The 23,915-nt window shown below is 41.0% G+C and overlaps 1 long non-coding RNA gene across 1 annotated transcript; it reads left to right on the top strand.

The window, feature by feature from the left end:
* Window positions 1-10,202: 10,202 nt before the first annotated feature.
* On the top strand, window positions 10,203-12,866 carry LOC143435134 (uncharacterized). Its single transcript, XR_013105139.1, has 2 exons — window positions 10,203-10,283; window positions 12,663-12,866. It is a non-coding gene; the product is annotated as an uncharacterized LOC143435134 (long non-coding RNA).
* Window positions 12,867-23,915: the final 11,049 nt, after the last annotated feature.

Raw genomic sequence — 23,915 nt, 5'->3', positions numbered from 1 at the left:
GCATCTCCCTGGTTACTAACCTTATGTGATCCTCCACCAGCATCTCCCTGGCTACTAATCTTACGTGTTCTCCCACCAGCACCTCTCTGGTTACTCATGTTGTGTTCACCCCCCCCTTCCAACTATACCACGACTTTTGTGGCACATTAGCTCCATACTTTTCTGTCTCTGAGAGCTTTTCTAAAGGTCAATGCCATGATTACCAGAAACCAGCCTTTGCCTTAAAAATGTTCCCTTTCAAAACTACTACTCCCATTTCCTCTCTTCTAATCTCACGACTATTTGGTATCTTCTTTGTTCATTGTAGTCTTTGTTATCCTCGGGCTCCACTGAAGTCCATGGTCATCAGCCTGTATCAGAGGCAGCTTCCCCAAGCAGTTGCCCCTCCTTGCTACAGGAATGTACAGTGTGCCCAATCACTTTCCCCTTTCTCTTGGCGATTTCAGCGCACAGCTCTTTAGTCCGATCTTTCTATCATGATTCTTGTTTTCATTCCTCATAGAATCATTTATCAAAATGATTGATAAGCAGCCCTGAGCTTTCAGTTCTTACCCTTCTGTAGTAGTCTTCTCTTGGTCAATCTCCAGGCATTGTTCCTATCTCATTACAAACTCATCCAAACCTCACATCTTGCTTAGAAGTAAGTGGCCAGATGAAATCTAGGATAGTGAGTTAAATTTAAATGTCATAAAAGCAATTCGAATATCATTTAAGGTAAGAAGACATTCACTTGTGACTTGGATTGACTATACACTGATATTTCAGTCACTATAGCTCTGAAATTCAGATATATATGAACATCCAGTATGTTCGCTTAAATCTGGTAAACCCAACCTGGCCCCAACCAACGCCCAAAGACCAGCTTTCTCTGCGAGCTTCATTCTTCCCTTTCCTGGAAACAGGATTTCAAGGTCTTTTATCTACAGGCAAGACTTAAGAACCCTTCTTTCTTAAGAACTCACTGCTTTCTTATTTGTCTTGAAGACACCAGATGTCAACCAAGTTCTATTCTCTGCCTATCCATGTGCCAGAATAGCTTAATATGTACTTAGAAAAAAATTATTTTTGAGTAGTCTTAAAGAAAAAATAATGGTCACAAAATTCAAGGCAAGTCTTAATAATGCCCAATAATCATACTTTTTGTGAATGATTTTCAGGTTCAAAGCCTCTAATTATCCTTAAGCCTCTATGTGACAGGTTTTTGCTACAATGATAGGAGCCCTCTGCTTCCATTCCACTCACCCCTGCCTGCTCTATACAGTTACTATCAAATTGATCAATACATACAGAAGCCAATATGCCTTAATGTTTGCCCTTCAGGGATTTTCTGAGAGATGTTGCTAAGTACTGACCATGCCCACCTTCTAGTCAAGCATGCACGTGTATTGTATGCATTCTCTTTAGCTGTCCTTCGATCATAACGGTGATATTCCCAGATGAGCTACAGTCACACCGGTGATGTGTTTCTTGCTTCTGCAGTAGTTTATCTTCTACAACAAAGCAAATGGTTTTTTTTTTGTTTGTTTGTTTGTTGTTTGTTTTTTTATCCATTAGTGTTTTCTGAGAATAGTCTCAAAGGCTGTTACATGGAAGGATGGATGAAGGAAGGCTGTAACCTGAAAACTGGGCACTCTGTATTTCTTAGTCCACCTTAAAAATGCCAACTGTGTGACCATAAATTCAGAGAAAACCCAATTTTTACCTCATTTTCTAGTCTTGCCTTCACAAATATTTAAGTTATCGAGAATGAGTCAGCTCAAGGTGCTTTGAGCTGTTTATAAGGTTATAAAATTGTCAACATGAATTTACCCACAACTAAGCTTCTTCTTTTAATTTTGCTTAAGAGAGGAGACATTTACAACAGCACATGAAGCCTAGGGCATATGCTTAAATAATCTGTAATACACGTCTGGTTTTTTGTACAGGCTTTGGCATTTTAGAATGATTTAAATGGTCCATATCAATCCCTACACGGTATCTTCAATCATACCTCTTGGGCAAAACCTAAAATATTTACAATTTTTGCCTTTAAAAAATGTTTGATGAACCTTGTGCTAACAATTCCTCAGAGTTTATTTCAAAGGCCAAATCTCCATAGTCTAAAAAAGCAATAATCTAAAGAAAGTTTGTGTATATCTCAGCTCCTCCCTTGTCAAGATAGCTATGGATTACTTTATTTGTGTGTATATGTGCACATATGCGATAAAGCATTCAAATAGAGCTCAGAAGCCAGTGAGAGGGTGTCAGTCCGCTCCCTTCCATCATGTAGGTCCCAGGAATCCAGGCAAGAAGGCTTCGCTGCAAATAACTTTACCCGTTAAACCCATCCCCCATCACAGGGCCAACATGGCTTTTGTTGTTGTAGTTAATGCATCTTTTAGTGTTCTTCAAAGATTTACTCCTGAGGAAAATAAAAAATCAATTGCTGGTCTCTCACTGCCTCACCCGCAGAGAAAGCAGATTTCCTCTACAGTAACACATCTCACCAAGTGCTTTAAAAGCCTTCACCCCATGGAGTCAGTAGAAGGAAGCATTCTGACAGGTACAGGTGATGTAAAGGGACATTTATGGATGGTATACCTGGAGTTAGACAGGCTAATGTTATAGTCAAGAAGAGGAGGAATCTAGGCCTATGCTTAAGCATCCTTAAACTTCAAGTCACTTGTAGCAGAGCAATTAGGAATGTGTGTTTGTGCTCTGGATGGAGTCTCCTCCCTGGAAACTTCAGTGGATATAGTCTGAATTGAGACTCAGAAAGACAGGTTTAGAGATGTTGTCCTGGGTTTCTCAGACCAAAGGCTACCATCAGAAAGTCTCACAAGCAGAGGAGTGTTGGTTTAATTGAGTGCAAAGAAGTGTCTAAGTCTAAACTACTTAGGCAAGTACATCTTCTCTCTAGGGTTAACCAGTGGTAGTCCTTCTCTGCTGACGGCTCACACTTGGCTCCTTTCCCACTGATCCGATCACTAGTAAACCTGCATTATCATAACAGACAAATCATACTTAAATGTGCCATTGATCCAAAATGAACTTTGTGGTGGACCAAAGATGTAGGTTTTGTGCCTAGTCACCGTGCAGCTCATGGTAGGTAGCTAAATCATCTATGACATCGAAACTCTAAAGATAAACATCTTTAATTAGTTAACAGAGAATTAAGGGTCACGTGTTGTGCCATATTAATAAATCATCATGTTGACAGACCATCCTTAAATTTGGAGAACAAGACTGTGATGGTTTGTATATGTTCGGCCCAGGGAATGGCACTATTAGAAGGTGTGGCCCTGTTGGAGTAGATGTGTCACTGTAGCCATGGGCTTTAAAGGCCAACATCCTAGCTGACTGGAAGTGAGTGTTCCACTAGCAGCCTTCAGATGAAGATGTAGAACTCTCAGCTCCTCCTGCACCATGTCTGCCTGGATGCTGCCATTGTTCCCACCTTGATGATAATGGACGGAACCTCTGAACCTGTAAGCCAGCCCCAATTAAATGTTGTTTTTGTAAGAGTTGCCTTGGTCATAGTGTCTGTTCACAGCAGTAAAACCCTGAGACAAAGACTTTATCGTGAGAGGAGGACAATTTCCTTCTTTGCAACTTATACGTCTTTTTCCCTAAAACATACCATTTTGAAATAAAAGTTCTATTTTGTATGTCTTGTTAATCAGATATTACACATGCAACAAAACTTCCCAGAAATTCTAATGTAGTTAACCATCTAAAATGGAGTTTGTTCCTAATGAGAAAGAGAAGCATCCACATCCCTCACACCAGTTGGACCTAAATAACTCAGATGCATCTACTGATACTGGGCTCTTTCCTGTGCAGCTTAGAACATCAGAACAGAGAAAACATTCATTACAGAGCAAAAGAACAGTGATTGTTTCCAAAGGATTCCCAAAAACATTCCAGGCAGAGCCACCATTTGTTTTCACTAAATGAATAGCCAGTTGCCTCTGCTGCATCTGTCTTCTGAAATTGGATGTCAAGCAAAATGCTGCTGTCTTGGCACCAGCAGACACATGGCCAGGGACAGATGAGGCCAGTGGTATCTACAACTTGGCTCTGCCTTTCTGGAGTAGAGGATTGGAGGTGACTCATCACCTATGCATTATATTGTTCATTCTACATGTGTGCTTCCATTTTGCCTGTTCCTCCTCATGTCTTCCACAGACATAATAAATACCATGTAGAACTGTTTGGGAACCTCAACAAAGACATAGTTGTCATGTGTTTACTACATATTAAAGCCATCCTGTAACCTTATATTTTTCTCAACAATAGCTATTCATGTGAAGGTCAGGGCACAACTTATGAGTGTTGACTCACGCCTTCCATCATGTGGGTCTCGGGATTGAACTGAGATCCTAGGACTTGGTGACAAGTGTCTCTTCCCACTGAGCCATCTGGCCTTCCCTCAGGGTTGGGGTCCTTATGTAAATGAAGTTTGGTTTAGAAAAGTATGAGACAAAACCACGAAGTAGAGGGAATTCTGAATATTTAGATTTTTCCATTTTGGACATACTGAGGATTGAACTGTGAGACACCCAGACAGTGGAAGTGAGACTCCAAACCAAGTTTAACTGTTTTTAAAACTGATTCTTTCAACTAACTTCCAATTACTCTGAGAAGTATAAAAGAATATCATTTTAATTAAATTCAATATGAAATTTTAGATTTTTTTTATCATTGTGTATTAGTTAAGTACAGCTTATAGATAAGTGTGCACATGGACATACAAGTAAGTATATTTGTAGCTACAAAAGGGTTGAGGATCTCAGCTCACAATGTGACTATATCAGCATATCCTGCATCTCTTGAAGAAACTGGCAAAGTCCTAAAAAGTAAACAGTTGTGTTTTGAACAAAGAGGCACATATTCTGTCTCAAAGTAAATAAAATCTTTTTCCTCTTAACAATGGGAATAACCGGAGAAGCTATGACCTAGGAAGGTATATACAGAAACACCAGGAGACCACTGGACAGGGCTCACAAAGAAAGGTAATTTGGATTTCTGTCTGCTGCACAATAAGGTATGTGTATGTGATAAAACAATAATTCACAGGTCTGTAAGGATAGAGCTCTATGGAAAAGTTGTGGAGCTTAGAACTCTTGGTAGTGATTCCAAAGGGACAGCTTGGAAATTTCTGGAAAAATATATGTGTATCTCTACTGAAGACCATGGGAGTAACCTTCCCCTTGTGTGCACGCCAGATTTCTAATGCACTTCACTGTTTAAACAAATAGCTTCCCTTTCTGCGGAGTTCAGAACAAGCTCGCACACTGCCTGTTATAATTTGTGTGATATTTCCAACTGTGCTCTGGGGATACCAGGAAACAAGAACATATGGAGGCTGATTATTAAGTGCTGGCTTCTCTAAAGAGAAGGAATCAAGGCTGCCTTTGCCCTTTTCCAGATAGCTAACCTATCAGTTTACTGTGATGCCAGTTGTAACAATTACAACCCCATGTGTTTTGTATGTAACTGCCTGGCCAGCTCAGTAATAATTACCAACACTAATGGAATGTAAATCCAGACAATATGGGTTTTCCTAAGAAAGCAGGAAATGGCTACAGCTTTCAGTTTAGGGCAGGGGAAAAAAAATGGTTCAATTTATAGTTTCAAACATGAAGGATTGGGATTCCCCAAAGCCTTGGGCTGACCTGGAATTGCTTTGAGCTTGTTCACTCAAACTACAGTGACCCAGGGAAGGACCTCTCCCAGTGAAGAGGCACTGAGGGAGCTGACGATTTTCCTTCACAGATATAGAAAATTCCTAAATGTCAAAGCTCTGCATTCAGTGGGTCACCTAAGGCTCCAGAGGGGACAGCTGTTCTGTGGAAGGTAGGTCCGGGTCTCACACTAATGTAGGAAGCTGCACTGCGTCTCAAATCACTTCTATCTAATATCTGATTCCTTAGACTCTATAGCAAGAGGAAATATCTTCACCGAATTTTCTCACGCGTGTTTCCCAGGCAGCTGTCCACTCAGCCCTGTCTGGTGCTTTCCGCCAGGTGTTGTTCTCATCAGATAACTTAGCTCTGGGAAAGTGAGTGCACCACAAGTAGTTTCCCATGGTCACCGTTCATGTGACCAGAGGCATGATATTTCTCTTGAGGACCATTCCCTTCTTTCTTTCTTTATTAATTTTTGGTAGTATTGGAGACTGACCGTTTTGCATGCCTGACAGGCGCTCTCACCACTGGGCTATGTCATCATCCCTCTTGATTCCATGTCCTTCTTAGAATAAAACAGCAGCCACTGCCCTGCAGTTTTCATGAGTAAATAAGTAAAACTTCACGCGGAACTATTGGCTGAGCCTGACCGTGATACAGTGACATCAGTGTTTGACTAGCTTCATCGTTTATTACTTTCAGTATTGTCAATATTATATCATTAGTTGCCCTTTCTCTGTTTAGTTTTGTCGAATTGACTCACCAACATCGGAAACCAACTTTTTATCATACATAAAGTGAGCCTTTTATTTCCAAGTGTATGTGACAACTGTTCACTTAATTTCTTCTCTGCTAACTGTAGAGTCCTACTAAACCTTGAGGTCCAGCAGGATGCAAAGCATATTAGCACTTCTCTAGGCATTTACTTTAGCTCTCTCCGTAGCATGCTCGCCTCTGGAGAGTTAAAAATCTAAATTGCATCATCAGCACTTAAAACTTATGAAGAGCTTCAGACCAAGAGCAAGTGGATATTCCCAGAGCCTTCTCATTTAGTATTTATTCATGAAAGAACACTAGCATTAAAAGTATATTATGATAAAGGGAGCAACATATACGAGTGTTTAACAGTCCAGGAGTGTATCAGAATTAATAGCTGTGAAGAGTTTATTGATGTTTGTTCTTCTGCATATATTACTGTACTAATGTATCCTGAGACAGAAAGGCTGTGGCTCTGAGAATGCCCCTTTCCTTTTGAAATGCATCTTTACGGAGCTAAGGCAACCCACAGTGAGTTGTCTGTGTTTCCAGTGGATCTTTCAATCATTTCCTGCCATCTCTTCGGTGAGTTGCAGTGTGAGTACTGGGAAATTAAAGGTGTGCATTCCATTGTTCAGTGTGATCCTATGTCACATCGATGAAAAAGCATCAGATAGATGCAAACTGAGGGCCATTCAACAAACTACCTGGCAGTTATTATCAAGGTCACTGGAACAAGGGAAGTCTGAAAAACCTGCACTGTTTAGTTCTACATTTTAACTTGCCAGAACCTAGAACCATCTGGGATGAGAGCTACAACTGTCAGAACACTTAGATCAGGCTATCCTGTGGACATGTCTCAAGGGAATCGTCTTGGCTGTTAATCAAAGTGAGAGGACTTAGACCACTGTGGCAGCACCATTCCCTAGACAGGATTCACGAACTGTGTAAGAATGAAAAGGATAGCAAACAGGCAGCACCAATACAGCAGCGTGTTTCCTTCTCTCTGCCCTTCACAGTGGATTTGTGATTAGCTCCTGGAGTCCCACCCTTGACATCCCCAGTATGATAGACTATAACTTGGAATTGTAAGCTGAATAAACACTTTCTTCTCAGTGTTGTTGTTGTTGTTTGTGGGTTTTTTGTTTGTTTTTTGTTTGTTTAGGATATTTTTATCCAGTGACAGAATGAAAGTAGAATATTCATCACAGTTGAGAGGACCTTCAGGCACCATGGAGACATGTGTAAAGTGGAATGCTGGAGAGTTCCAGAACAGAAAGCAAACACAAAGTAGAAATTCTAAAGCTCAGAATAAAATATGGACATGCATGATGCAGTTGTAATTTTCTAGTCTTCCATCTGTTACTGCAAATGTAAAACAAGGTATTCATAATAAAATGAGTATAGTATCTTAGAAATTATATATATATATTTAAGAAATTCCCTGTAAACCTTAAAGATATTGTGAACTAAATGTTTCTGCTTCTAAAATTGTCAAGCATGGGCAGGTGGATACACAGCAGAATTTCAAACACAAAACATGTTTGTGAGCATTTCTGAACACAGGGAATCTCAGAGGTTGTAATGACAGCATTTGTGACTTGGGAAGGACTCTACCTTTGTTTCCATACATGTATGTCTTGTCTTCTGGATCTCATTATGCTCAGCTTTGAAGATGTAAGAATAATGAGGACTACAAGTGTTATCTGAGAGATTTCATTCAATAATTTAAACTTCTGTATATAGATACAGAGTCTGACACAAAGATCTGGCAACCTTACTCTTACCATAGAGATTAATTGCTCTCTTCTTTTGAACATAGAGATTTTGTCAACATTATGAATAGTTTTTGGCCATGTCAAGTACTGATTTCACCACAGAAGATGAACTCTTAAGTGTTTAATCTCCATTTATTTGTGATAATCTGTAATTATCTGTACATGTCTAAAATCAAATACAATGAAAGATAACAAAGAAGGTAGCTGAGATGGTGCTTTTGTTTTAACACTTGGAATAAGATAAACAGAAGGTTTTTGAGATTCAGGAGACATTAGTTTCATGATTAGTTTTTATTTAATTTGACGCGCACACACATCACCTCCAAAGAGGAAACAGCAGCTGAAGAATTGCCTTTGATCCGATTGGCCTTTGGGAATGCCATGGGGTCATCGTCATGATTGATAACAGATGTGGAAGGGCCTGGACCTTTGTGGGGAAGTGTCATCCCTTGAGAGATAGCTCAGGTCTACATAAGAAAACCAGTTCAGCATAAATCCTTGAGTGAGCCAGCAAGCAGTGTTTTCCTCTGTGGCCTCTTCTTGACTTTCTGCCCTGACTTACCCCGAGGACTGTGACCTGGAAGGGTAGATGAAAGGAGCCCTTTGCTTCTCCTAAGATGTGTTGGTCTGGAATTTGTCACAGGCCTGGACAGCAAAGTAGAGCAGTTGCTATTGTTATGACATCAAACTTAAATAGGAAAATGCACTATTTTGGCATCCAGTTCCAGAGGGCACATAGCCCATCATAGTAGCAATGCCTGTGAACAAAAATGTGAAGCCAGCTTGTCTGTCAGGAAGCAGAGACGATCATATTTCATCATCACACAGAAAATAAAAACAGATAACAGGAAATGGAGACAAGTTATAAAAAGCTCAAATCTCAGCTCCTGTGATACATTCTTCCAGAAAGGTCTGTCTCCTAAAGGTTCTAGAATCTTCCCAAACAAGGCCACCAACGGGGGACCAAATGCTTAGACACATTAGCTCTAGGAGGACCTTTCTCACTAAGACTATAGGGGCCATATATTAAAATCTTTCATCACATTTGAGTTGACCTTTGTAAAGACAGTCAGGGATAAACTCCTGTGAGAAAAACATCAATAAGTAATAAGAATAAGAATAAGAATAAGAATAAGAATAAGAATAAGAATAAGAATAAGAATAGTAATAATAATAATTGGTAGGATTTGAAGTCACTATATGCTTATAAGAAATAACTCTAAGAAGCTGGTTTATCTATTGCAGTTACTAGTGCTCTATAGTTGAAAACTGGGTAGAAAATAGAATACATCTATTCTGATAATTCACACGTCAACCCTGAGAGTTTCAGATGGTTCAGATGGATTTTTACAAACATCATTTAAGTAATTGACCTTTAACAACCACTTGGATGTAAAGTTCTGTGCTTGGTGTTGAATATAGAAAAAAAAGATGCTCTCAGCCATTGAAGTGTGCATTATTCAATCTGAATGATTCTTCAGCCTAAGATTTAACCCTTGATCCATGCTGGGTGTCTAGGAAGTACCTTAGAGTATCTTCAGAAAGATAAGAAAACATGGGAGGAGACAGGGCTAGACATAAAGCCTAAGCCCAAACTTTCATTATCAACAATTGTACCTAAGAAAGAAGTAGACCCATGGAAGTGAGGCTGGTAGAAAGTGTGATATGTCAGCCAGTTGGTAACTAGGGCCTCAGCACAGAAGTCCATAGATGGGGAGCTGAGTGGTGAGTTAGCGATCGAGACCCTAACAGCAGACAAACCATTTTTCATATTGTAAAACAGAGGATTAACTTGTTAAACTTAATTGAATTGTTAAATACCTATGGTGTATTTAGTTGTGTCTGTGAGAACCAGTTGCAAAAAGAAATACCACTCTTGACTATAGACAGCAGGTCACATGGGATGGGCTCCCTTAAACTAAACAAGAAGAGAAAGGGGTGATATCCAGCTAACTGTGGCATTCTGCTTCCTCTGTCCCTGTTTGGTACCATGAGGAAGCTGTTTCTGTCGCCATGCCTGCTCCCACAACCCCATGATGGACTGCATCCTCTGACCTGTGAACGAGAACATCTGGATTCCGTAAGTTACTTTTGGTCAGGTATTTGGTCATATCAACGTCCATTTTCAATGCGTGCTGACTGAATGCTGAACTTGAGGATTTGGTAAAACTTCAGGAAATGAACTCCATGAAAAATGGTTTATGAATCTGAAAAAAAAATCTCAAAATCATAAACAAAGATGGCTAGCAAACATTACAACACGTACAGCACGCTCAGTTATTAGGGAAAAGCTGATTAAAACTGCTTCGAGATTCCATCTCACCCAATTATGAATGGCTTGAATGTGGAAGGGGGGAGCTCTCATACAACTTCTGTGGAAACCAATCAGGAGGTTTCCCAAATCACTACAGACAGAGCCACCAGATGACCCAGCTATGCCACACTGCTGGCCATATCCTCAAAGGACTTCATATCCTGCTTCAGAGACACTTGCTCATCCATGTTCACGGCTGCTCTACTCACAATCACTGGGAAATGGCATCAACTTAGGTGCATATTATGTATTTTAAAATGTGGTAAAAACATGGATGGCAATATTAATCGGTTGCAAAGAAAATGAAATCATGAAATTGGATATGAGTTTTAACAATTATCCCTTTCCAGCTATTGACCACTGGCCAACCCAGCAAGGGAAGCTGGGAAAATGTAGTCTTTTCATATAAATGATAATGCATCTGCCTAGTAATGAAGGATCTTATTATAGAAGACAGGCTAGGATGTGTACTGAAGGAAACAATCATGTGTTATCATTGTCCTGAACTGTAAGATTAAGGTGGCTGTGGGGCTGAGAGTTATCTCTGCAAAGTATTTGCTCACCCTAAGCAATACATGGGTTTGATCCCAGAATTACAAAATAGCTCTTTATGCACACACACACACACACACACACACACACTCACTGGCATGTACAGAGAAAGAGAGTGGAGAGAGAGAGGTGAGAGGTGGGGAGTGAGTTCTCTTTTCCAAATAGTGTATATTTAGATCTTTTTATTTATCAAACATTTTTTGGAAGTAACACAAACCTGTAAAGTCAAATTTTGTCTTTATAGATCCTGAACTCTAATGATACATGATTTTAATTTCAATCAGAGCTGAGAGAATAGGATCATCTTCTTTTAAATCTAAATTTTCTGTGGCTAAGTCAAGGAAAGAACGTGTTGTGCTGTGATTGGACAGTTCCAGAAGAAATCAGAATGCCCTGCCTTTTGACATGTTATGTCAAAAATTATGTACAATTTTATGTACATGTTATGTACAATTTTATTGGTAGAATAATATAATAAAACAACATACAGGTATATGTAATGTGAGGTGTGTGTGTGTGGGGGGGGGGTGATTAAGTACCTGCTGCTCACCTGTATGGCACTAAGTGCAAAGACAGCAAGTCTTAGAGGTTCCCTGTTGCCTTCATTGTGATTATCTTTGGTTATCTGTCCCATGAAACATTTGAAGTCTCCACGTACCATGGGCCCATTATCTTGTATACATGTCTCGTGATGGATAGTACATGGCATAATTTTGTATTACTAAGGAAAGTAGAGCTTAACATATGGGTACAGTATCAGAGCCTACCTGCCTCTGTGTCTCTCTCTCTCTCTAATGTCCAGTCACAAGGTAACAACTCTTGGGGTCTTCAGTGTAAGAATGCAGGAAAGGAAACCATTTGTACTATTCAAGTCTTGGCATTCTATTAAAAATTGTCTGTGAGCCAGTTAAGTACATGTCCTAGACAACAGTATTTGGTATCCTATACTAGAAAAATACCTCTTAATTAACACAATAGACGATTTTAAAAGTTAGAATGTCACATAAGCTATTATTCAAATATATGTGTACATTATGTATATATTTTAATCTGTCAAATGACATCAGAAATGTTCTCAGATGACTGATGAAGTGTGGACCCCTAAAGAGGACTGAGTTGTTATATAACCAGTGAACACAGTAATGAGGTTTTTTTTTTTGAAAGATGATCATTCAAAATGTATTTAATTTGTAGACATAAGCATGATGACTTTTTCCCAAATCTTGACAATTAGTCATGAATGGAGATATACTCCCGAAAGGTGAACACATTGACATAGTTTTTTGCCTTAATAAGGCAAACAGGAAACTCAATACTAAACAGAATGCTCTGAAGGTGATTTACCTTGCAAAGGGTGGCAGCCCAAGAAGGCAGCCTTCTCTGTCATGACTGCGATTTGATTTGGCTTGAATCCTTTTAGTTTTCACTAGTGGAAAGAACTGAAGTTGTTGTTCATGGATACATACATATCTCTTAAGCACAAACATTTTTGTTAAACTTTTCACTGGTGGAAGACTTCACAGTTAATGTTAATAACTGTGGCCTCGATGTAAGAGTTAAAGGTTCTGTCTGAGACATTCATTTCTCTTCCAGGAATGCTGCTGGCTCTTAGCACCGTGTGAAGGATGGAATGAGAGAAGAAATGGTGGATGGTAGATGGAAGATCCAGAAGAGAATTGCTGACAGTCCAACGGAGTTTATAACAGGAGGCTGCTCACATGCTGAGGCAAAGGTTTACACTACAGGCCATCGCTAGTTGCTTTCTTTAGTGTTTACTTTTTAAAAGGTTACTCCACATTCTTAGCCTGACTTGTCTTCAATAAGAACTAAGACATCAAGTCCAACAATGACTTTTTCTGGTTCTGCAAGAGGTGAGAGACCTTGGCCCAGGGAACCCTAGCAGATGGAAGAATTTGATATCACAAGACAAGAATTTAGAAATATATTCTCTGAAAAGAACTTACATGCCTACATAACTTGTTAGTTTACTTTGTTCCCTGACACCAAGAAAGATGTCCTAGAAAGACAAGCATAGACACTGGGCATTCTGATGATGTATGATAAGCACTACGGATGGTGGCAAGGAAAGGGCTTTCAGAGCCAGGCTAGGACTCTCCTTACACACCACGTTTGCCTCTCTGTACTCCAGTGCTCTACCAAAACCCTTGGAGACTCCTGCTCCAAAATACTGCCTGTTATTCTATCCCCATAGAAGGCCTCAAGTCCCTAGCCTTCCTATGGTTGGAGTCCCAGCTCTCTTGGCTCCAAGTATATCTTTAGTAAACACTGGAGGAGAGTTTGTATTGGTGAATTGGGTCCTTAGTGTGACTGGAGGCATCTGAGTTTCATTCCACCATTCTCAAATTTCCCACATCTGATGAATCTGCCTTTTCCTTATATTATACATTCTAAAGCCTGAAGACCTCATGTTGCAATAAACATGTCTGTCAGAGAAGAAAATACAATACGCTGGGTCAATTTAGAGGAGTTTATTTGCCTTTGATGTACTAGAAGAAGGCATGGGAGATGGGAAGATGTGGAAGACTAGAAGGATGGGAAGTGTGGAGGTGGGAAAGCATGGAAATAGGAAGCAGGGGGGTGGAAGGAATCTGAGGTTGGGAGGCATGTGAAGTGAGAATAAATGGGAGGACAGAAGGCATGGGGGGGGAATGCACATGAACAGGTGGGAGGGTAGGACAGGTGGGAAGACATAGGAGGTGGGGACACATGAGAGCTAGGAATGCATGGGAGGTAAGAAGGCATGGGAGTAGGGAGGCATTTGTGGGAAGGCATAGGAGGAGAGCAGACCCAAGGTAATTACAAGTGCAGATGGGAAAATGCCCTGGTTTTCCATCTGGGGTGTTTTTTTCCCCCAGAAGACTAGCTCCCTGAGAATGACTGGAGCAAAACTCCATGACTGCTTCTCAGTCATAACCTTGTGTGTTTGCCGTGTTTTGTTGGCTCTGTTAGTACTGCACAGTTCCAAGAAAACAATGAACATGTCCTGTTTGACAATGGCTGCTGATGGTCTTCTATCCAGTTGAGACCATACACTCCAATCCAAGCCATGTGTATCCTCTGAATGATGAAAAGATAGGATTAGTGAATAAGACAAATCTGGCATATATTCAAGTACTTTTTAAAATTTTGTAAGTGTGGTTTTTATTAAATGGATTAAGACTTTAGAATCCCGCCGGGCGGTGGTGGCGCACACCTTTAATCCCAGCACTTGGGAGGCAGAGGCAGGCGGATTTCTGAGTTCGAGGCCAGCCTGGTCTACAGAGTGAGTTCCAGGACAGCCAGGGCTATACAGAGAAACCCTGTCTCGAAAAACAAACAAACAAACAAACAAACAAACACCTTAGAATCCCAAACTATAGGTAGGTTTAATGAAAGCATCCTCCTTAACCAAATGTTCATATCTTAAGGGACAGTGTGGAGCAGTAGAGAGGAAATCATGTGGGAATCAGTCGGGTGCAGCCTTCTGTGGAACCTTGTGTTCTAAGCTTTCTTGGCAAGACTTACTCTTTACTCAGTTAAATACGTCCAGAAGCCCCCAAAAATGATGATTCTCCTGTTTGTGCTGGCGAAGTCCTTGGGAACTCAGTGTCACAATTAAGGATGTCTTATCTAGGAAGCCTGATTCCAGAACCTGTGGGCAAAGCGTGGCCTTTCTTTGCTGGTCCCAAATGTACCTCCTTAATGAAGTATGACTCTTACTAGCACAGAATATTGATTTTTCCATGTCCTGTTTTATCAAGTCCCCAACAAAACACAATTGCTGTAGGCACCTGCCAATGAGTCAGCCAGGAGGACATTGTGTTCCTATTCAATGAACATGAGGTCTTCCTTTTCCAAGCCTAATACTGTATTTGTGTCTTACCAAGCCGCAGATGAGTACTATGCGCAAACAAAAATGAATTGACTCTATCACCATTAATTTCAGAATCCAAAGGCTGGTGCTCTTTGTTCTTTCTGAACAGCAATTATTAATAGTAAGAGAAAGCCAGGAAGCCAGAGTGGATAACCAAATATTTTGCCTGTTGAATTCAAAGCCATTGTAATCAGGAAAATGTTCTCCTGTCCAGCACAGATGCTGCGGTGTCCATCATGCCGTGGTCCGTGACCATACCCCACCTTGCTTCCTATGTGCATCTTGCGTCTCTGTGACAGACGAAGAAAATTCGAGGCAACAATGATCAGCTCCTTTTCCGGTTGGCTTTCTATTCAAATAATCGTGGTAACTCAACAAGAAAATGGGAATCAATAAATATTATTTCAGATCTGCTAATAGAGTAATTTGATTAACTGAATGTTATAATATCACACAAAAGATAAAATTGTAGATACAATGTCAGGAAATGTTTCCTCATAATGGGAAATATTTGACTAATGGAATGGGCCCAGAGAGAATGCCTACAAGTTCCTCTAGTCATGGCATTTCAATTTACACTTGGTCCCTAAAACAGACTACTGTCTGGCTCTGAATATCCCACTGGTCTTCTTCAGCCAGACCACATGACACTAAAAGAAACCATTCTCTTTGACCCTGAGTGATACATGAATAAATTGTTGTTAGCCATGATGTCTTATTTAGACCTTTTTAAATTTGCAAGCAGAGGTTCTCCTTGCAAAAATGCTTCATAGGAAATGGTTCTACAGAATCCCTGGAAAATAGAAGGTTTTAACAAAAATACTGTGCTACCAATGGTTCCTTTTGTTCTTGTGCCCTTGATTTATAGCCTTCACAGCTTTGAAGTTGAAGTATGAGACAAGACTTCTTCCTGAGAGGATGATTAGTAAGCCCCCAGAAAACATACAGTTACTCTTAGTAAACATCAAAACAACAACACCTCCTGGACACACTCAGTGTGTGGTCCAGTGTTGTTATTGGGTGATAGGTAGCTCTTTACATATGAAGGCTCTTGGCTCACATCACAAACGATTCATTCTACGAGGAGAACGTCTTACCTGTTTCACTTTCCATGTTAAGCTGTCTACAAACAATTGAGCATACTCATATGTTTAAAGACATAAACAGCTTAGATGCACACTGGACCAATATCACAGTTTAAAAAGCCATGGTTTCAGAAATATTGGAATGTCCAGAGGGGATCGATCAGTGACACCAAGGAAACAACATTTTCCAGACACAACAGGACTGATGCACATATGAGTTTACACTGTGGCAGCATGCACAGTGTCTGCAAGCTTCAGTCCACACAGGGTCCCATGACCAAAAAGGTGACATGAACATAAGTTTCCAACCCTAGCCAAGAAGCTAGCTTCAACTGGCAACCACCTACAAAAGAAAAAATAATTTCTCTTCAGTGGAATCTCTCTTAAGGGAAGGCTTCACACCCAGAAGTAACTGAAAATACAAAATGAACTTAGGGGTATTTTTACAGATACTTTGTCTTACATGTTGTGTTTGAGTATTATTTTGGTATTGCTTACCAAACTTTTGCTTATATAGTATGGTTTACTACTTTGTGTTTTTATAGGTCGTTGTGTATGTGTGTGCATGTGTGGTTTTTGTGCTTTTTGTTTGGTTTTTATTCTTATTTGTTAGTTATTTCATTGCATGTTTGTTTTCCAAAAAATGAAAGAAAGAAGACATGAAGTAGGAAAGTGGGAAGATGAGGAGGATCCGGGAGGAGTTAAGTGAGAGGAAACACTGATTATCATTGTGATGGTTTGTACATGCTTGGCCCAGGGAATGGCACTATTAGAAAATGTGGCCCTGTTGGAGTAGGTGTGTCACTATGGGTGTGGGCTATAAGACCCTCATCCTAGCTGCCTGGAAGCCAGTATTCTGTTAGCAGCCTTCAGATGAAAATGTAGAACTCTCAGCTTCTCCTGCACCATGCCTGACTGGATGTTTGCCATGTTCCTGCCTTAATGATAATGGACTGAACCTCTGAACCTGCAAGCCAGCCCCCAATTAAACATTGTCCTTATAAGAGTTGCCTTCATCATGGTATCTGTTCACAGCAGTAAAATCTTAACTAAGACAATGACATATTCTATGAAGATAATTTATTCCCAAAATATAAAAAGTAAAATAAAAAATTAAAAGCTATGGTTTAGAGACAGATGCTTCATCATAGTCTAGATGCTTTAAGAAGATCTCACTATCCACTTTCTTCCATTTTCAGCTCAGCAAGCATTGTGCACTTAACTCTCTAATGAAGATAAGCTCTTTGGTAAGACTGCACTGGCCCTTTGATTAAAACAAAAAAAGTTTGTTCAGTATTTTTACCAGTACACCAGTGGCTAGGGGTTTTATTTATTAGACAGCTTTTCCAGAAACTGTGGTGTAGGTATCCTGCATTATCCTGCATTTAATCAAACCTTGAATTATATTGATTAAGGTTTTGAAATAAAAACTCTGAAAGGAGTAAATTCTACCCCACAATGGCAGCCCCTCGGGGAAGATGCAGGCAAGCTGGCTCCCACTGCAGGTAGACATGTCACACCATCAGTGCTTTGCTTGAACCACTGGATCATATGGTAATACGAGACCCTGCAACCAGACTCTCTGGTTGTCAAGAAAGGGAAGAAACTAAGTTTTATGGAAGTACTACTGATGGCTGAATCCTGGTACAAGCATTCTGCAATCACTGGTTAGGTCATCCCTGTCAATTCCTGTTAGGAAGCAGGGCCTAGCCCTTGGAACATTAGATGGCTCCATACTCACCTTGCTGAGTGAGAAGCACTCTTTGCCTAGGCATTATACCTGTGATCTAAAAATAAGCTAGTCTCTTTAACGGGAAATCATGCAGGCGGCCTACTTCTCCAGCTTTCATCTCAGGTAAGTTAGGCAATAGGTGTTATAATCAATAACTATGGTAATTACCCACAATATTTTCTTCACACACAGAATAATTTTTATGACTACTATTCCATGTGTATACATCTGGAGAGTGTGTGTATCCCAAGGAATACAGATAATTCCTCTCCCTTTGCCATTTTGAGTTAGAAATCCTGCAAGGTCTGGGCCATATGCCTATAATCCTAGCAAACAGATGGCTGGGCAGTAGGATTTCTGTGACTTCAAGAAAAGCCTGGGCTACATAGTCAGTACAAGGCCAATTGATATGTGTAGAGATGTCATATCTCAAGAAGAAGAGGAAGAAGAAGAAGAAGAAGAAGAAGAAGAAGAAGGAGGAGGAGGAGGAGGAGGAGGAGGAGGAGGAGGAGGAGGAGGAGGAGGAGGAGGAGGAGGAGGAGGAGGAGGAAGAAGAAGAAGAAGAAGAAGAAGAAGAAGAAGAAGAAGAAGAAGAGAAGAAGAAGAAGAAGAAAGAGGAGGAGGAGGAGGAGGAGGAATCCTAAGTCACAATGAACTGCACTGACTTTTCAAAGACAAATTCTCTCCAGGACATTCCATTAGATCACATTCTTCTAGGCCACCCACAGAGCCACCTTCCTTTAACATAGCTCATAGAAATACAAACACACTCTGTTTGGGGGGGGGGGGGTAGCAGTATTCAGTCTCTTGTGTTCTGTAACCTACAGAGCTTTTCAATGGCCCATCAATACCCCAATGTTGTGTTCTTGCCCATCTATTTGATCTTGAAGTGCCAGTTGTGCCTTCATACATTGGTAAAATCAATCATGGCTCCATCCATGCTCTCTGTCTCATTTGATGTTCAAAACGTTGGGTATAATAAAAGCGTAAACGACAAGCAGCAAGTCTCACATGTTACTAAGGGTACAAAATGGCAGAATAAAGAGATTCACACTTCACTCATAGATTAAGGATGAGTCTCCAAGGCATGACGAAAATCAGCTCATGACGTGCTATTCTTAAGGCCATTCAGATAATCCAGCCAAACCCTAGTCAAATAATTACAGCCTACTAGTGTACAGGGAGGGCATGGTGGAGGGTGGGAACCAGAGGAGAGTGGGGCTCCTCAGGTCTCAGTTTCTTTCGCTCTGCACAGTTGAGAAGGGCAGGAACTACAAAATGAATTTAGCCTATGTTAGTCTTTACCTGTCCCTGCCTAGCAACTTCTTCTGGCTCCTTCATCGTCAGTGATGAGGCTCTTTAGAGGTAAAAACCATTTCCTTGTGTGCAGGTACCACATTTCATTATCTGTTCTTCCTCGGGTGGACATAGAGTAGAATTCTGTCTTAGCTGCTGCAAACAGAGTAAAAAAAACCAAGGAATCGAGCCACCCAAAATTAAAATGTGGGTTATAGAGAAGAACGGAGTTCTCAGAAGAGAAAATCGTTAAGAAATATTTTTTTAAAGTTTTCAACATTCTTAGCCACCAGGGAGATGCAGATTAAAATACTTTGAGATTTCATCTCACCCCGAGATTAAGAAAATATAAAACAATAAGTGCTGTTGAGTATGTGAGGTACGGGGATCCCTCATACACTGTTAGTGGGCATGAAAGCCGGGGGTCACCCCTGTGGAAATCAGTGGGGTGGTTCCTTAAAGAACTAGAAATAGGTCAGCCACGTGACCCAGATATGTCACTCCTGGGTGCTTACCCAGGTACATGACATCCTACTGCAAAGTTGCATATTCACTCCTGTCCATAGTTGCTCTGTTCAGAGCAACCAAGACATGGAATTCCACTGTATGCCCACCAAATGGTGAGTGGACAATGAAATGTGGCACTGGTACACAGTGATGTTAGACATAGAAGTCACAGATTACTCTCTACCTTATTTTTTGAGTCATATCCTTCAGTTATTCAGCTAGGTTGGCTGAGTGATCCCCAGGGATTTCTCCAGAGCTGGGACTTTAGCTGTATGCCATCACAGCCGGCTTTTTGCATGGGTGCTGGATATCCATACTCAGGTCCTCGTGAATACAAGGCAAACACTTTCCTGGCTGAGCATAGCCTCATCCCTGACATTTGTCTTTATATATCTGGTTTATTTTTCTTAACACAATATCTTCCATGTTAATCAATATTGTTGCAAAATAAATTTATTTTTAAGCTGTTATATGAGTATTGGTGTTTCTACAGTATTTGCTCTACCTTGTTTCTCAGAATTTGGGATAGGAACGCTGACTATGACACCTTAATTAAAGAGACTTCCATTGTATTTCTCCACTGAAAAGAGACTGTTTCTCCTCCTGCGTAAGGATCAAACAAACCCATGTAACTTTTACCCCTGAGTATACGATGGCTCTATCAGCAGCTGACTGAGACAGATGCAGATACTTGCAGCCAACCATTGGGCCGAGTTAGAGGACCCCTATGGAAGAGTTAGGGGAAGAACTGAAGAAGCTGAAGGGGATGGCAACCCCATAGGAAGACCAACAGTGTCAACTACCCTAGACCTGTGGGAGCTCCCAGAGACTAAGCCTCCAACCAAAGACCTTACATGGGCTGGTCTACAGTCCCAGCACATATGTAGCTGAGACTGACTTGTCTGGCCTCAGAGGAAGAAGATGGGCCTAATTCTGTGGAAACTTGATACTCTGGGGAAGGTGGATGTGGATGGGGATGGGGTGAGGTGGGGGAATGAGTAGATGAGGAGGGTTGATGGGTGGGAGGGTTAGGGAGCATCCTCCAGAGGCAAAGGGGTTGGGTGATGTGGTCAAGAATTCTGGGAGGGGCCTGGGTTGGGGGTCAACATTTGGAATGTAAATAAATAAAATAATTTTTAAAGAAGAATCTTTTATTCTTCGAAAAGATATGAACTTGTGGTTCAAAAGCCTTTTAAGATTATAAAATAAGATTATAAAAGATATAATCTAGGGAGCATTGATCTGAAGAGGGAGGGGCACACATGCATGAACACACAGAAGCAAACACAGCAGATACAGTACACCCGCCTTCTGCATAGAGATGCATCTTTTAAATCCATTGATAGGCAAACGCCTGCAGCAGCTGAGAAGCTGTTTCTGGCTCTGGGATGTGATCACACTTCTGCATCTGTTTAAATGATTGGAAATGAAGCAGATGGCCAGGCTATTGAAACAGACATGACAGGTGGGGTCGGCGCTCATTGATTAGGCGTTTCTTAGAAAGCCTGCTTGGCTCTGTTTTTAACATTACACAAGTGCTTTCAACCATAGCTTAAATGCTATTTTTCGTTTTAATATTCAGAAGCTAGAGAATCTCTCCCTTTGTCTCTGTCCCTTTCATTCTTTTGGTGCCTACGGATAGTATGATATGGAAGTGGTGGGTGTGGAAGATGGTGTGGGGTGCAGGATGGTGTCTGATGCAGGATGGTGTGGGGTGCAGGGTGGTGTGGGGTGCAGGGTGGTGTGGGGTACAGGGTGGTGTGGGATGCAGGGTGGTGTAGGGTGCAGGGTGGTGTGGGGTACAGGGTATTGTGGGGTGCAGGGTGGTGTAGGGTGCAGGGTGGTGTGGTAGGGGTTGCTAACTCCAAGAGGCTCAGAGTGAGAGTAATGTAGCTTCAGGATATACTCCTTCTTAGGTCATTACTGGTCAAGATAACAAGCAGGAATCTCCCAAGACTTTACAAAGGAATGTTTCTTAATTTAAATAGAAGAGGGATACACGATCAACCCTAGAAGGAGCTAGTTTTTGTTCTAAAGTTTGAGTTTCTAGAGTCTGGACATCCAGTCCCATCTCTAGCATGTAAACCTCATGGATAGCACTGTATGCAGTGATGTTGCCCATGTCAGCTGGCCAGAAAACATCACCCTGCATCTCTCAGTCCTCATCAGAGAAGCTTCTTTTGTCAGTAAATGGCAATTAACATAGAGATATACAACGGTTCCAGGTGCATCAAGTTAGAACCTGGAATGTTCTACCATAAATGAGACATCTAGAGGGCACACTTTCCAGAGCTTGGAGACCATCATGGAAGAGAGGGCAGAAAGAGTGTAAGAGCCAAAGGCAGCAGATGACTACAGGGAAACTTCTCAGACACAACAGGGAAGGTCGACAAATTAACTTATGATGGTTGTGACCTCATGCATAAATCCTGACAAAATGTCAGAAAAAAATGTCAGTGAGGTGGGGAGAGTCGGCTTAAGTCGGACCCTTAGATAAGGAGCTATTGGCAAATATCAGCTGCTGGGAGAGAAGGAATAGGTTTTCTTCATGGGTGTTGTGGTGGTTTGAATATGCTTGGACCGGGAGGGGCAGGATTTGGAGGTGTGGCCTTGTTGGAGTGGGTGTGGCTTTGTTGGAGGAAGTGTCACTGTGGACATGGGCTTTAAGACCCTCATCCTAGCTGTCTGGAAGCCAGTTTTCTCCTGTCTACCTTTGGATAAAGATGTAGAACTCTCAGCTCCTCCAGCCCCACATCTACCTGGATGCTGCCATGTTCCCACCTTGATGATAATGGACTGAACCTCTGAGCCTGTAAGCCAGCTAGAGTTAAATGTTGTCCTTTATAAGAGTTGCTTTGGTCATGGTGTCTGTTCACAGCAGTAAAACCCAAACTAAGGCAGGGGTAGTCCCTGGTGATAAACCATGATCGGGTGGTTGACCATACAGCCAAGTGTACATGAGCAGAACCAATGGGATTTCATGGTTGGTTTTGTTTGTTTGTTTGTTTGTTTGTTTGTTTGTTTTAATGGTGACACTAATTTTGGTGGGTAGGAAAGAAAGGGAGAATCTGGGAGGAGTAAACATACTCAAAATAGAAAGGAAATATGAAAAATACTCAAAAGTAAAGTGTGTAAAGTTTTCAAAGAAATAATAAAAATATTTTAAAGTATGAAAAATTCTGTATTTTGTTTATATGTGTGTGTCATGTGTACGGGGGTTAGAGCTACAGGTAGTTGTAAGGCCTATGTTGTGTGTATTGTTACCTTCTGAACCATCACTTTAATACAAGAAATTCAAGTTACTATGGAAAATTTCCTGGCTATAATGTCTTTGGAAAGCAACACTGTAGCTTAAATATGAAATTTCCCCTCTACCTCACATGCTGAACGGTGATGTGTGAGATGTTCTAGAAATTTCTCCACAAGCTCAAGAATGTGGGTCACTGTGCAAATAATTTTGAAGATTGAAGTGGATCCTCAGCCGCTTCCCGACTCTGCATCCTGTCTACCACGAAGTGAACATCACTTTCCTCCACATCTTCTTCCTATGTCATTCTTCAGCAAGGAACTTGAAACCTTGAGCTGAAGTAACTTTTTCCTCAGGAACATATATTTTGGCCTGTGACTTTTTTATAAAGGAAAATTTACTGTTTCTAATTATCCACAATGGGACAAGGATTTTAAAAAAAAGAAAAGTCATCTAATGTCCACTAATACATAGCTGGTTACGTTAATTCTGTTTGTTCAGTGGAACATCATGCAGCTTCATAATGGAGGAGGGGTGCTGTTTGCTTTCCACTGCTTCATTGTGCGTTGGTAGGCTTAGCTCTATTCACTCTTGTGTGGGCATTTTATTAAAACTGCTACAATAGCAATATCCCTGTGGACATATTTGAGGGATGGAGTGTTTTCTATCTCATAAGGAAACCAGTAGAATCAACCTGAACCCATAATTGCCAATGAAGCCTAACTCAGAACTAGTAATGTGACTGTCCTCAGTTGGTCCTAGCCTGTTTGTCAGAAGTCCACTGGATGACACTGAGTCGAGAGAACTGCTACTGCAACTCAGTGCTGAGGGCCTGTTTTGTATCTACACAAACACACATGCACACACACACGCACACAGGCACACGCACACACACACGCTACACACACACACTACACACACACACACACACACACACTCTCTACACTTGATGAATACACTTGATGAATGAATATAGAGCAGACTCTCACTGGATACACAATACTAGGATTAAAACAGAGACAGAGAGAAAAACCTGCTGTCACTACCATCTTATTTTGACGCATGGTCCCATCATTATGAAGTGAGTATGTCCTTTGGGAAAATA

The sequence above is a fragment of the Arvicanthis niloticus genome, chromosome 19 (assembly GCF_011762505.2).
Source record: "Arvicanthis niloticus isolate mArvNil1 chromosome 19, mArvNil1.pat.X, whole genome shotgun sequence".
NCBI lineage: Eukaryota > Metazoa > Chordata > Mammalia > Rodentia > Muridae > Arvicanthis > Arvicanthis niloticus.
Note: the sequence above shows the minus strand (reverse complement) of the source record. Positions and strands in the feature narration are given on the sequence as shown.